The sequence below is a fragment of the Quercus suber genome, unplaced genomic scaffold (genome assembly GCF_002906115.3).
Source record: "Quercus suber isolate HL8 unplaced genomic scaffold, Cork oak 2.0 scaffold_20, whole genome shotgun sequence".
Lineage (NCBI taxonomy): Eukaryota > Viridiplantae > Streptophyta > Magnoliopsida > Fagales > Fagaceae > Quercus > Quercus suber.
In genome coordinates, this window is record NW_027069485.1 from 1,969,670 (window position 1) to 1,982,036 (window position 12,367).

Consider the following 12,367-nt stretch of genomic DNA (forward strand, 5'->3'; position numbering starts at 1 on the left):
TGCCACCTAAGATTTGTTATGTAAATGTTGTAAACATAGCATTACTCTAGAATAAAATATTAGACCAGGGCCCACCATAACTAAAAATAAAAGTAATATGAAAATATCATGACATTTTGTTGTGTTTCTAGACTTCTTTCTTGGTTTAGTCAATTTGTTGAGCCAAAATTCACTTTTTTAAGCACAATTTTCTTGGGCTGATTTTTTTATTTTATTATCACATTGTTTAAAGTAAAAATTAAAACACACACACACACACACACACAAAGTTTTACACACTAAAAAAAAATTTTGTGCAAAAAGCATTTTTCCCCTCTATGTTTAGGGTAGTTTCATTCCCCCCTAAGCTTTAAAGTTGAATGATTTTATCCTTTATATTTTGTAAGTGAGTATATACCCATACTGTTACTATTTTAGTTAAACCTTAATGAAATCTTATGTCTCCTAGAATATTCCATTGTACAATATCTTAAATACCCTACTAAATTTTAATGTCCCAAAAATTTATTTGTTTATTTTGAGTTTTATGTGGTGGTCATACTCGGAAAGTAAGAATGATGATGTCTATGGTTTCTATTTGTTACTTAGAGAACACTAATTTATTAGAGGTTTAAATCTTCATAAGTTTATCTAATGAAAATTTCAATGACATATGTAGTTTTTTTTTTCCTATTTAAAAGGGTGCTCATTAAAAATTAAATAAGCTAAAAATCGTAATTACACTCATAAATAAGATGACAAAGAAGGAAATATGAATAACAAAACATATATTCATTATTGTAGATGGTTGTAGGTATTTAATTTGATGAAAAGTTTCAATTGTAGCATATATCATCATTCATTGTGAAATTTTAAATATTTTGACAAAGTCTTATCAAAACTTAATTATTTATTATTGGAAGATGATAACATTTGTTATTATTCTCAGTAGAATTTTTTCGTGAGTAAATATTGCCTTTAGTAAAATAGGATCTAAGAAAATATCATATTAAATAGATATTCATGTGTTAAATAGCTATACTAAATTTAAGTACATGATTTCATACTTCTTTAAAAAAAAATTATCTTAATTTTCTTACTTAAGGAGCAGCACGTGCCTTGCACATGCAACCCAACCTAGTAAAATATAAAAAGAGCCAATAGGCTTAGGAATAGTGTTTTGGTTTAGTCAAGTTTTAGACTCATTCTAATACTACTAAAAAACATTTCACACTTATTCAAGGCATTTGGCCAATCTAGTGAGGTGAAATTTTTTCTTTTGAAGTACACCAATTTGTTTTTGTTTTTTTTTTTTTTATTTATACTAATATTTAAGAGGCTTCCCCTGTTTGGGATTCTCTATTTTATTGTTCAAAAATACTCCTACACCCTTAGGTTTAAATACGACATTTTGGTAAAAATACATCTCTAATTCTCAACAAAAATAGGATCATTCTTCCAATTGGTTTTTCAAACTCAACTCTCATATCTCTCCCATGTTCCACTCACCCCCACATTTTCTACTTTTTTACTTTCTTTCTTTTTTCCATATCTCCTCTTTTTTATTTTGAATGAACACTATTAACTTTTATACAAAAAATAGAAGAACCTCTGAGCACGCATGTGAGTGCGTGCTCAGAGGCTAGTATTATATTATCTATATATAAGGAGAGTGAATGCCTTGAAACTACAGTATTTTTGGTTTGTTCAACTTGCACTGTTTCACCAACCACTTTTTTTTTTTTTTTTTTATGCGTAAAAGTACAATAGTTTTGCTACATTATTTTTTATTTGTTCAATTTGCAATGTTTCACAAAATAATAAAATATTAACACAGCAAATTGGCACAATATTTTCACAATTGTTGAGATGTTAATTTATTATAGGTCAAAATAAAATAAAATAATATCATATTGGAACCAACAATAGCTAAAAATAAAGTTATTGTGCAAAAAAAGTGCTACATCCATAACATTTTTCACAACACTTTCATAACAAACCATATGTGGTAAATTGTTATTGGTTCTAATTTAAACTTGCTAATAAAAGTACTGTTTTGCCCACCAATAACAACCTACTACTTATGATTTGTTATGAAAATGTCATGGACATAACATTTCTTTTGTGAAAATTTTAAGACATCTTGTTGTCATCACAATATTTTCAAAATTACTAAACTATCAATTCTTTACAAGTCAAAACAAAATATTACAAAATTATAACGATATTATGAAAATGTTGTGCTATTTGGTTGTGTTTCTAGAAAATTTTTATTGATTTAGTCAATGTTGTTGAGCCAAAATTCACTGTTTCACATACAATTTTTTTTTTTTTGGGCCCATCGACAAAGAATATCATGCTTTCCTTATAATCAATAACTGTCATGATTGTCTCATATGCAACTCTCTAGCCATTATTCAACTTTTCGATTAAAGTGAGTTTTTCCTCTACATTAGGAACATTTAGCTCTTCTTGTATGAGTCTTGGTACAACTGAATCATTGTCATACTCTTCAATTGAAATCGGCAAATCATACTCTGTGATCTGCTTTCCTTGTTGCAAGAGTAATGCCTCTAAACCATTAAGAAATTATTTGTACGATGTGTCTCTGTTGTAACAGATGTTGATGGATAATCTTCTACCATATATGGGTAGAACTCATTCCACAATTCTCTTACTCCAATTGGTAGACAAAATACCAACATTGTTGCAAACAACGACATTCGAATGTCTCTTGCTTCAAGCAGACACTGTTGTATGCTATTATCATTCTCTAGAAAACCCATTGATAATCAATAAATCGTCAAATCCTATTGGCCCCTTGAGATGATTAAGAAGGACATGTAGATTGAACTCCTCTCCATGAAATAGTATATATCCTACCCATTACTTTTTTATGAGATCTTTTTCTTGTCCATGTTTTGTTTGTATAATTCCAACAATAATGCTCAGGAAACTCTCTATATAGATAATTTCATGCATCATGATCAATCATATTCATATAAAAAAATTCAGTGAGCATTGTCTTTTTACTTCGCTCCAAAAGATTAGCAATAGGTTCATATGGTCTAAAGCATACCTGTCATCTATTTAAAAAATGAATTTGCAAATGAAAAACGGCAGGGTAAATTCGATACATAGAAAAAGAAAATATCTTCCAACATGCCTTTAGAGCACAAACCCATGTTGCATCAATGTACTATTGGACCTCATCATAAGTACTTTACACTCTTGATACTGCAACATATGTCAACATTAACATGGCAAATTGGCAATTATATTTTAGCAATAACCAAGGATTATATAGAACAACCCAAGTGTTGTCTACCATAATTCTACAATGATCATTCAATGGCACGGGATTATTAGTATCATATTGTTTGTAAACAGGATATGAGTCATTACCTTGGCAGGTTTTTGGCAAGAAAGGCTTTGGGTATCCTTTTTTACATCGCCCATTTTTCATGTACAGTGATCTTAGATTTTGTACTCCCCAAGGACCATGTATCACATGGTATTTCTGCTTTAACAACTTGATTGTAATCATCTGGATTATGCAATTTATCATCTTCATCGAGAATTATAAGCATGTGTGCATGTGGTAAACCTCTTTTTTGGAATTCAAAGACTTGCACATATACAATAACTCTCCCGAGAACCTCCTTGACCATGATATCATCTTTCAATTCTTCAAATTTTGATTTGAAAACTCTCACGAGCAAGTCTAGACGATCTTGTGCGGTTTGTGTAGGTAAAACCTCATTTTGGATTTCTTCCCATCCTAAATTGCACGTTATTATGATGAATAAATTTGGCTTCCCAAACTTTTGAACCAATGACATTGCATCTAAAATTCATTGGATCATATCATGCGGTCTTCCCACGAATGATGAAGGTAGAATGTTCTATGTCCAACATTTACTAAATATAAGATGAAAAAGTTGCACCATTAATAAATGTATGATTAATATTAAATTGGGTAAATTGCAAATTACACCCCTAAAGTTTGGGAGTGTTAGGATTTTACACCCTGAAGTTTCAGAATTTGGATTTCACCCCTTGAAGGAGGATAAATGGTTGCCTGTGAAGTCTAGTAGTTCCATTGTTTCTCCTCTCGCATCGGTGCTAGCTGAGACAAAAGTTCGTACCCTTATTAACCCAGATTTGGGAGTATGGAAACAAGACATGGTCAATCAATTGTTTCTACCACATGAAGCCTTAATGTTTTTGGGAATTCCCCTTAGCAAAAGAAATCCTCTTGATCGTATTGTTTGGGCACACACCCCATTTGGATTATTTTCCAATAGCAATGCCTATAAGCTCCTTGTGTCTAGTATTTCGACTGGCCTTGCAGATAGCTTAAATCCGAGTCCGCAAAAATAGTTTTGGAAAGGAATCTGGCAGCTTCGAATTCCTAACAAGATCAAGCATTAAGGCAAACTCATGCAACCTATTGCTAACATTAGTGCTTTGGTAAAAAATTTGCTCTAAGAGTTTCTTGCTACACAGGATGTGGAACTGGTGGTCACTCTACCATCTAATGTGCAACATTGGCATCCTCTAGATCAAGATTCTCACAAGCTTAACTTTGAAGTAGTCGTCTCCAAAGCTTCTAATACAGCTAGAATTAGGGTTATAGCTCGTTGTAGACACCACATTTTGTACCTAGTTAACAAACTTTAGTCCCTAATCCCAATGATGAGCTTGAAATGTCTAAAAAAGGTAATTGAAGTTATTTTGATAGTTTGGAAGTAATCACAACTCAAAAGTGCTCAAATCGCTTTGAAATCGATACTGAAAAATGATCTTTGCTCACTGTGTCGACCATAACTTTTTATCCACAAAGAATTTTTGAGTGAGGAAAGTAGATATCCTAGTCTTCAATTTGAACCAAAATTTTCCTAATTTGGACTTAAATTGAGTGAGTTATGACTGTTTGAAATTGGGCTAACTGGGCAATCCGATTTTCTGCGATTTAAAACTTCATTTTAAGGGCCCAAAACATCATTGCTTGATGTGGGCCGGCCCATAGACCCTTGAGCACGTCCAGAGATCATTAACAGCCATGGAAACCCTAATTTTTACTTATAAATACTCACCTTATGCCTCCAATCAAAACTATAGCTAGAGAGAGTATTTTTTGGCCTCCATCTTCTCTAAAGCTCTATTTTTTTTCTTTTGAAAACCCCTAAGGCAGCCCCTTAGCACGTTTTTGAAGATAAAAAACCTCTCTTTATTTAGTTCTAAGGTAGCAAACTATTTTCTAATCTCTTTCAAAACCTTTTTCAAAAAATCTTTTCAAGAGTGTCTTTTTATTTTGAGTTGTGATTGCTAATGAAATATTGATATCTTTGATTCCTTTGATTATTATTCAATCTTTTTGTGTAGAAACTGAGAGGTCGGTTAAATATCAATCAAGTTTATGTTCCATACAAGGAAGATAATACCGTACCGTATCGGCTGGTATTTCTCGTTCCGGTGGATTAAATGGTACATAAACACTCTTAAATTGTATCACTCAAAATATTAGTCTATATCGGACTATGCCAAGCGTACCTGCAAATATCGGCCATTTCGGGCGGAAAGTAAAAACCGGCCGGTACAAAAAGCTTCTTAAAAAAAAAATTTTAAAAAAAAAAAAAAAACAAAACAAAACATAAAAGTACCAGATGGCTTACATTGCCTTCAAGCCCAGCACCACTTTGTTGGTCGTTGTTAACATTTAGCTAGTTACCTCTCTTTAGTTAGTTCTAAGGTAGCAAACTATTTTCTAATCTCTTTCAAAACCTTTTTCAAACAATCTTTTCCAGAGTTTCTTTTATTTTGAGTTGTGATTGCCAATGAAATATTGATATATTTGATTCCTTTGATTATCATTCAATCTTGTTGTGTAGGCATTAAGGGGCCGATTAAATATCAATCAAGTTTGTGTTCCATACAAGGACGTTAATACTTTACCGTATCGGCTGGTATTTCTCATTCCGGTGGATTAAATGGTACATAAATACTCTTAAATTGTACCACTCAAAATATTGGTCTATACCGGACTATGCCAAGCGTACCTGCAAATATCGGCCATTTCGAGCAGAAAGGCAAAACCGGCCGATACAAAAGGCTTCTTAAAAAAATTTAAAAAAAAAAACATAAAAGTACCAGATGGCTCACATTGCCTTCAAGCCCAGCATCTTAGGGATGACTTTATGTTGGACTGTCCACCCATAGGCAACTTTGATCGTCTGTCCACCTGTAGGTAGGACTTAGCTTTGGATGAGGATCAGGTGCCGATGGATCCTTGATCTTCGGTATCCTTGGTTGTCGATCCATCTCGTAAAGATGAGAATTAGGTGCCCGTGGGCATCCTTAGTCGTTGGTTCATCCTGTAGGTAGGACTTAGTTTTGGATAAGGATCAAGTGCCCGTAGGCATTCCTAATCGTCGATATCTTTGGTTGTCGATCCATCCCGTTGGGATAAGGATTAGTTACCCTTTCTGTTGCAATCAATGATTCTGTAAGGTCCTTCCTAGTTGGGTCCTATCTTTCCTTGTGCGGGATCCCTTGCAGCCATGATCACTTTCCTTAAAACAAGTTCCTCAATGCTGAAGTGTCGAGGTTTGACCTTGGTGTTATAGTGTTTAGCCATGAGATCTTGGTAACGGGCCATTCATTGTTCAATAGTTGCCCTGACTTCATCCAGTAGATCCAAGTATAGACGGATCCCTTCTTCATTCTTCCCTATCGTAGTGTTTAGCCATAAGATTTTGTTGAAGCGTTGGCACTTGTCGCATGCTTTTATATAGGATTGAGCATCCTTCTGCATGGTAGGCTAATAGTACCCTGCTCGTACGAGCCTGTGGACCAACGATCGCACCCTCGAGTGGTTTCCACTCACCCCTCTATGGACTTTCCTCATGACATAGTCTGCTTTGTCGGGGATCAAACACCTTAGGTATGGTCAGGAGAAACCTCTCCCATCAGCACAAAGTGTGATGCCCAAACTTTCGACCTTCAGGACACATTATGGTCCTCCAGAAGCGTCCTACTCTTAAGGTAGGAGATGATCAGAGTTGTTCAATCAGCGCCCTTTGGGATCATCTGTATCTCTAATTCCTCAATGGCGGGGGACTACTAAATAAATGATAGAACCTGTCGATCGATCGTAATGTGTTCCGCAGATGTTGCTTTGGCTAATCGATCGATGTGTTCATTTTCTTCTTTCAGGACTTTTAAGAATTTTACCGCAAAGGTTTAATTCGTCTGTCTTCTAATAAGGTTGAGATACTTTTTCATTCATTCGCCCTTGGCTTTGTAATCCCCATTGAAATGCCCAACGACAACCTGGGAGTCACTATGAAGGACAACTAATGGAGCCCCAGTTGCATTGGCCAAATTCGAGCCCTGTGAGAATGGCTTCGTATTCGGCCTTATTATTAGTCATCAGGAATAGGAGTTGGATGGCACATTCGATGATGTCCCCTTCAGCCCTTTGGGGGATTAAAGGACCACTCCTATCCCTCCAGCACGTTTCTTGGACGAACCATCCATTTGAACCTTCCAAGAGGTTGCCCTCTAGTCGTCAATTTCGCCCGTTGTGAATTCCGTGATGAAATCAACTAAGGCCTGGGCCTTGATCGCAGTCCTCGAGCAATACCGTATGTCAAATTCACACAGCGCTATTGCCCATAAAACCAATCGTCTAGTAGCCTTTGGATTATCCATTGTTTTCCGAAGGAGCTTGTCCATTTGAACCATTATAGTATGTGCTTAGAAGTATGGCTTGAGCTTACGGGCTACTGTGATCAAAGCGAAGGCTAACTTTTCCATGGAGGGATATCTCTCTTTTGCCCCCCTTAGTGCTCGACTGGTGTAGTACACAGACAATTGTACGCGAACTTCTTCTCCGATCAAGGCTAAACTGACGGCCATGGGGGATACAGCCAGGTATAGGAAAAGCTCTTCATCAGGTTTGGACAGACTTAGAAGCGATAGGGACGTCAAGTATGCCTTCAATTCTTCAAATGCCTTCTGACATTCATCAATCCATTCAAACGCTTTCTTTAGGATTCTGAAGAGTGGCAAACATTCGTCCGTTGCCTACGAGACGAATCTATTGAGTGCCACAACTCTTCCGTTTAGGCTTTGCACCTCTTTGATGTTCTTCGGGGGGCTCATCTCTAGGATTGCTTGGATCTTATCGGGATTGGCTTCGACACCCCGTTAGGATATCATGAAGCCAAGGAACTTTCTCGATGATACCCCAAACACACATTTGCTAGGATTGAGCTTCATTCCGTAGAGGCGAAGAGTTTCAAACAGCTCCCTAAGATCATTCAGGTAATGGTCCTCTTCCTTGCTCTTTACTAACTTGTCATCTACGTATACCTCGAAGTTCCGTCTGATCTATTCGATGAACATCTTGTTTACAAGCCTTTGGTACGTTGCCCCCGCATTCTTCAATCCGAATGGCATGACCTTGTAGCAAAAAAGGCATTGGCTTGTGACAAACGATTTTTTCTCTTAGTTAAACACCTCGAGCTTGATCTGTAGTAACTAGAGAAAGCTTCCTTAAAGCTCAACAACTGGTGTCTAGCTATTGAGTCCACAAGGTGGTTGATTCGTGGGAGGAGGTAGCTATCCTTTGGACAGGTTTTGTTTAGATCGATGAAGTCCACACACATCCTCCACTTTCCATTTGCCTTCTTAACCATTATTGTGTTGGCCAACCATTCAGGGTAGTAGACCTCTCTAATGAAGCCTGCGTCCAACAACTTGTGAACTTCTTCAACTATGGCCTTACCCCTTTCTTGTGCGAATGCACTCTTTCTTTGTCAAACGGGTGAAAAGGATAGGGAGACATTGAGCTAATGGACCATGATATTTGAATCGATCTTGGGCATGTCATCATGGCTTTAGGCAAAGATGTCCAGGTTGTCCCTTAGAAAAAGGATTAGCCCATTTCATATTGAAGAGCTAGTTTGCGTGCCGATGCTAGTGATCTAATCTACGTGTTCGTCGTCCAGGGAGATGCTTTCTAATCCTTCCATCGGTTCTACAATCACTCATCGGTCCTCAATGTTCATGGTGGTAATTTATTCGTTCATCTCCAGCATGGCTACATAGCATTCCCTGGCCGCCATCTGATCCGCGCGGGCCTCTCTTATCCCACAATTCGTAAGAAACTTCAATAGTAGGTGATATGTGGGTGTGGCTACCTTCCGTGCGTTGAGCATTGGTCGCCCAATGATGGCATTATAGGCTGACAAGCAATCCACTACCAAGAAGGTGACATCCTTTGTGATTTGTTGAGAATAGGTGCCGATAGTGATCAGCAGCGTGACGGATCCAATAGGCATGACCTTCATCCTACCGAAGCCTACTAGAGGGACGTCTAATGGCATGAGTTGTTCCTTACCAATCCTCATCTGTTAGAAGGCTGGATAGTAGAGGATGTTAGCTAAGCTTCCGTTGTCCACCAAGACTCGTCGGGTATTGAAGTCTGCAATGGTCAAATTGATCACCAAGGCATTGTCATGGGGGTGGTGGACTCGTCAGGCATCCTCCTTAGTGAAGCTAATCACCAGGCCATCCATCCAAGTAAGCTTGGGTGGACGACCGGTGAGCTGGACATTTTGCACCATTTGCAGGTAAGTCTTCTTTGCCTTCCTCAAGGATTAGATCATTGTGCTACCTTTGACAATCACTCTTATCTCTCCAAGTAAGGCCCTAGGCCATTCCTCGACTCGTCGATTCGACTCTTGGTCCCTTAGTGGGTTTTCTCCTGCTTTTCTCGCCCTACGAACCGTTGCAATTTTCCTTGTCTAATGAGAGCTTCTATATGTTGCTTTAGTTAATAGCAATTGGAGGTGTCATGTCCATGGTCGTGGTGGAAGCGACAGTACTTATTCCTCGGCCTTTTGTTTAGGTCACCCTTTAACTTATCGGGCCATACCAAGGCAAGGTCGTCCCTAATCTACATCAAGACTTGATCGAGCGAGGCATTGAGTGGAGTGAAGTTAGTCATTCGTCCTAGCGAGGGCCTTGACCTTCGTTTGTCCCTTCTGTCACCCGTTCAGGTTGCCTTCCTTCCCTTGTTTGGATGGGGATTGTCGTGCTTTTCTCGCTTCTTTGGTCTACCCCCTCTGGCAGTCACGACATCCTCGACATTCATATACTTCGTGGCTCGGTACAGCATGTTAGCCATGGTCTTCGGATCATTCTTGTAAACAGAGAATAAGAACTTTCCGGATCAAAGTCCATTGGTAAAGGTTGTGACCAAGACTTTATCGTTGGCTTTGTCGATCAGTAGTGCCTCCTTATTGAACTGAGTGACATACGACCTCAGGCTCTCGTCGTCCCACTGTTTGACGATCAAGAGGCTTGCTAAGGACCTCTTATGTCGCTGACCCCCAATGAAATGTGTGACGAAGACCCCACTTAATTCCTTAAAGGTTGAGATGAAATTGGGGCCTATCTTGCTGAACCATACTCAGGCTAGCCAATTGAATGTGGTGGGGAAGGCTCTGCACATGATCTCGTCCGAGACCCCTTGCAAGTGCATGAGGGTTTTGAACGACTCTAGGTGGTCAAGGGGGTCCTTCGACCCATCATATGCCTCTACTTGTGGCATTCTGAACTTGGCTAGTAGGGGAAAGGATGTGACTGGTGCATTAAAGGGAGAATTGGTACGATAGATTAGTTCGTCCAAGCTAGTAGACACTCGACCCTTCATAGCATTCATCATCATATCCATCTTCTCTTTCATTGTCTGCATTTCTTGCGTCATGTGCAACGCGCCGACTTCCAGCTCAAAGGGACGATTGGTATCCTGTTGGTCCCGTTTACTGACAGCATTGCTTTCCTCATGGTCGTCCCTCTCTTGGTGATCATTTGTCGAGGAACAATCGTTGTCACGTTCATCCCTTTCCTGTCCGTCGTTCTTATCATTTGGCTCCCGATCATTCCGTTGCTCCAATTGTCATTCTAACTCGTGGTTCTACTAAGTGAGTCGTTCAACCGCTACGGCGAGGGTTTGCACCTCTCTCTCCAATGCGTTAGGCGGGTTTTCGGTCTCTTGGTTGGTGGTGGCCATTAATCGCGCAAGGACCATACAACACTTTGTCTTTGAAACGGCGATATGGCTTATCACTCATTTCCCACAAACGGCGCCAACTGATGATGCACAAAAATCATTAGTGAGTTAATCGTCCACACATGTGCCAATGGATGTACCTGAAGAACAAAAGAGAAGAACCAATCAAAGGGCATTGGTAGGGTACCGGCCAAAAACCCTCCGAAGGTTAAGTCAATGATAGAAGAATCTCCAAGAACTCAAGAGTGCAAGAGCTAAGGAGAATTCACGTACCTCAAGAAGGGTAAGGTTTGTGGTTTATATAATAGTAGAAAGCTGACCTGAATCCCTTGATACAGTGGAATTTCCTTGTAGAGAGAAGGGTCTCAAAATACTTGGGATCACCTTTCCATATATAAGAGATCTAATTGCGTGGTAGGGCCTTTGGTCGTGATGTGCAAGTAATTTCCACGTAAGAATGTATGAGTGGGCCCCATGCAAGCCCCATGGAAACCCTATGGGGATAGGTCGTTAGGATCGAGGGATTGCTTGAGCCGTTGGACCACGGGTCGATCATCCCTTTTGGGATCAGTCATCCCTTTCTGGCACCCCTATACCAATCAGTAAAATATTATCCTCATCATAGGCTTGTGATCAATTTTTTTTGGATAAGTAAAAAAAAACTAATAACTTTATAAAAATGAAAAAGAAATGGCTAAAATATCTGCTGAAAATACATTATGAGTTCAGTACCAAGAGCCAAGAGGAAAATATGACATTATAAACTTTGAAAGCAACTTCCACAAAACATGAGACAATGGTAAAAATTAATAAACAATAAACCCCTAAAAGTCTAGAACACCATTTTGTTTTCCCTTTTTTCAATTGACTTGAAGAAATACAACATCATAGAAAGGCCTCAGATATTCCACAAATATCATTATCTTATAGCAGATATTCATCCGATGTAGGCAAAATCGTTTTAGATCATCACTGGCCTCAACTTACCATATAGAATCAAGCAAAATACTATTTCAAATGTATGGTCATTCAAGTGATAATTCTAGGACAATGTAAGAACAAAACCAGTAACTGTGGGAGTATTCTCAAATTATTTAAATAAGAGCATTATTACCAGAAAATTCTATACCACCCTCTAAAGATAATCTGCACCAACAAAGCATAAAAATGATATTAAAGATGAAATTGTGAAAGATTAAGCTACAGTGAAATTTTGTATAAGATCATTCACATTGGTGGAGCAATAAATTTAGCTATTTGACACCATAAAAAGCTACTTTATCTATTTTACCTTCTCACTTT

The 12,367-nt window shown here is 38.3% G+C and overlaps 1 non-coding gene across 1 annotated transcript; it reads right to left on the bottom strand.

Annotated features, from left to right (window-relative positions):
* Positions 1-11,956: 11,956 nt before the first annotated feature.
* LOC112019888 (small nucleolar RNA SNORD34) lies at positions 11,957-12,046 on the bottom strand. Its single transcript, XR_002883724.1, has one exon. It is a non-coding gene; the product is annotated as a small nucleolar RNA SNORD34 (small nucleolar RNA).
* Between the last annotated feature and the right edge of the window lie 321 nt (positions 12,047-12,367).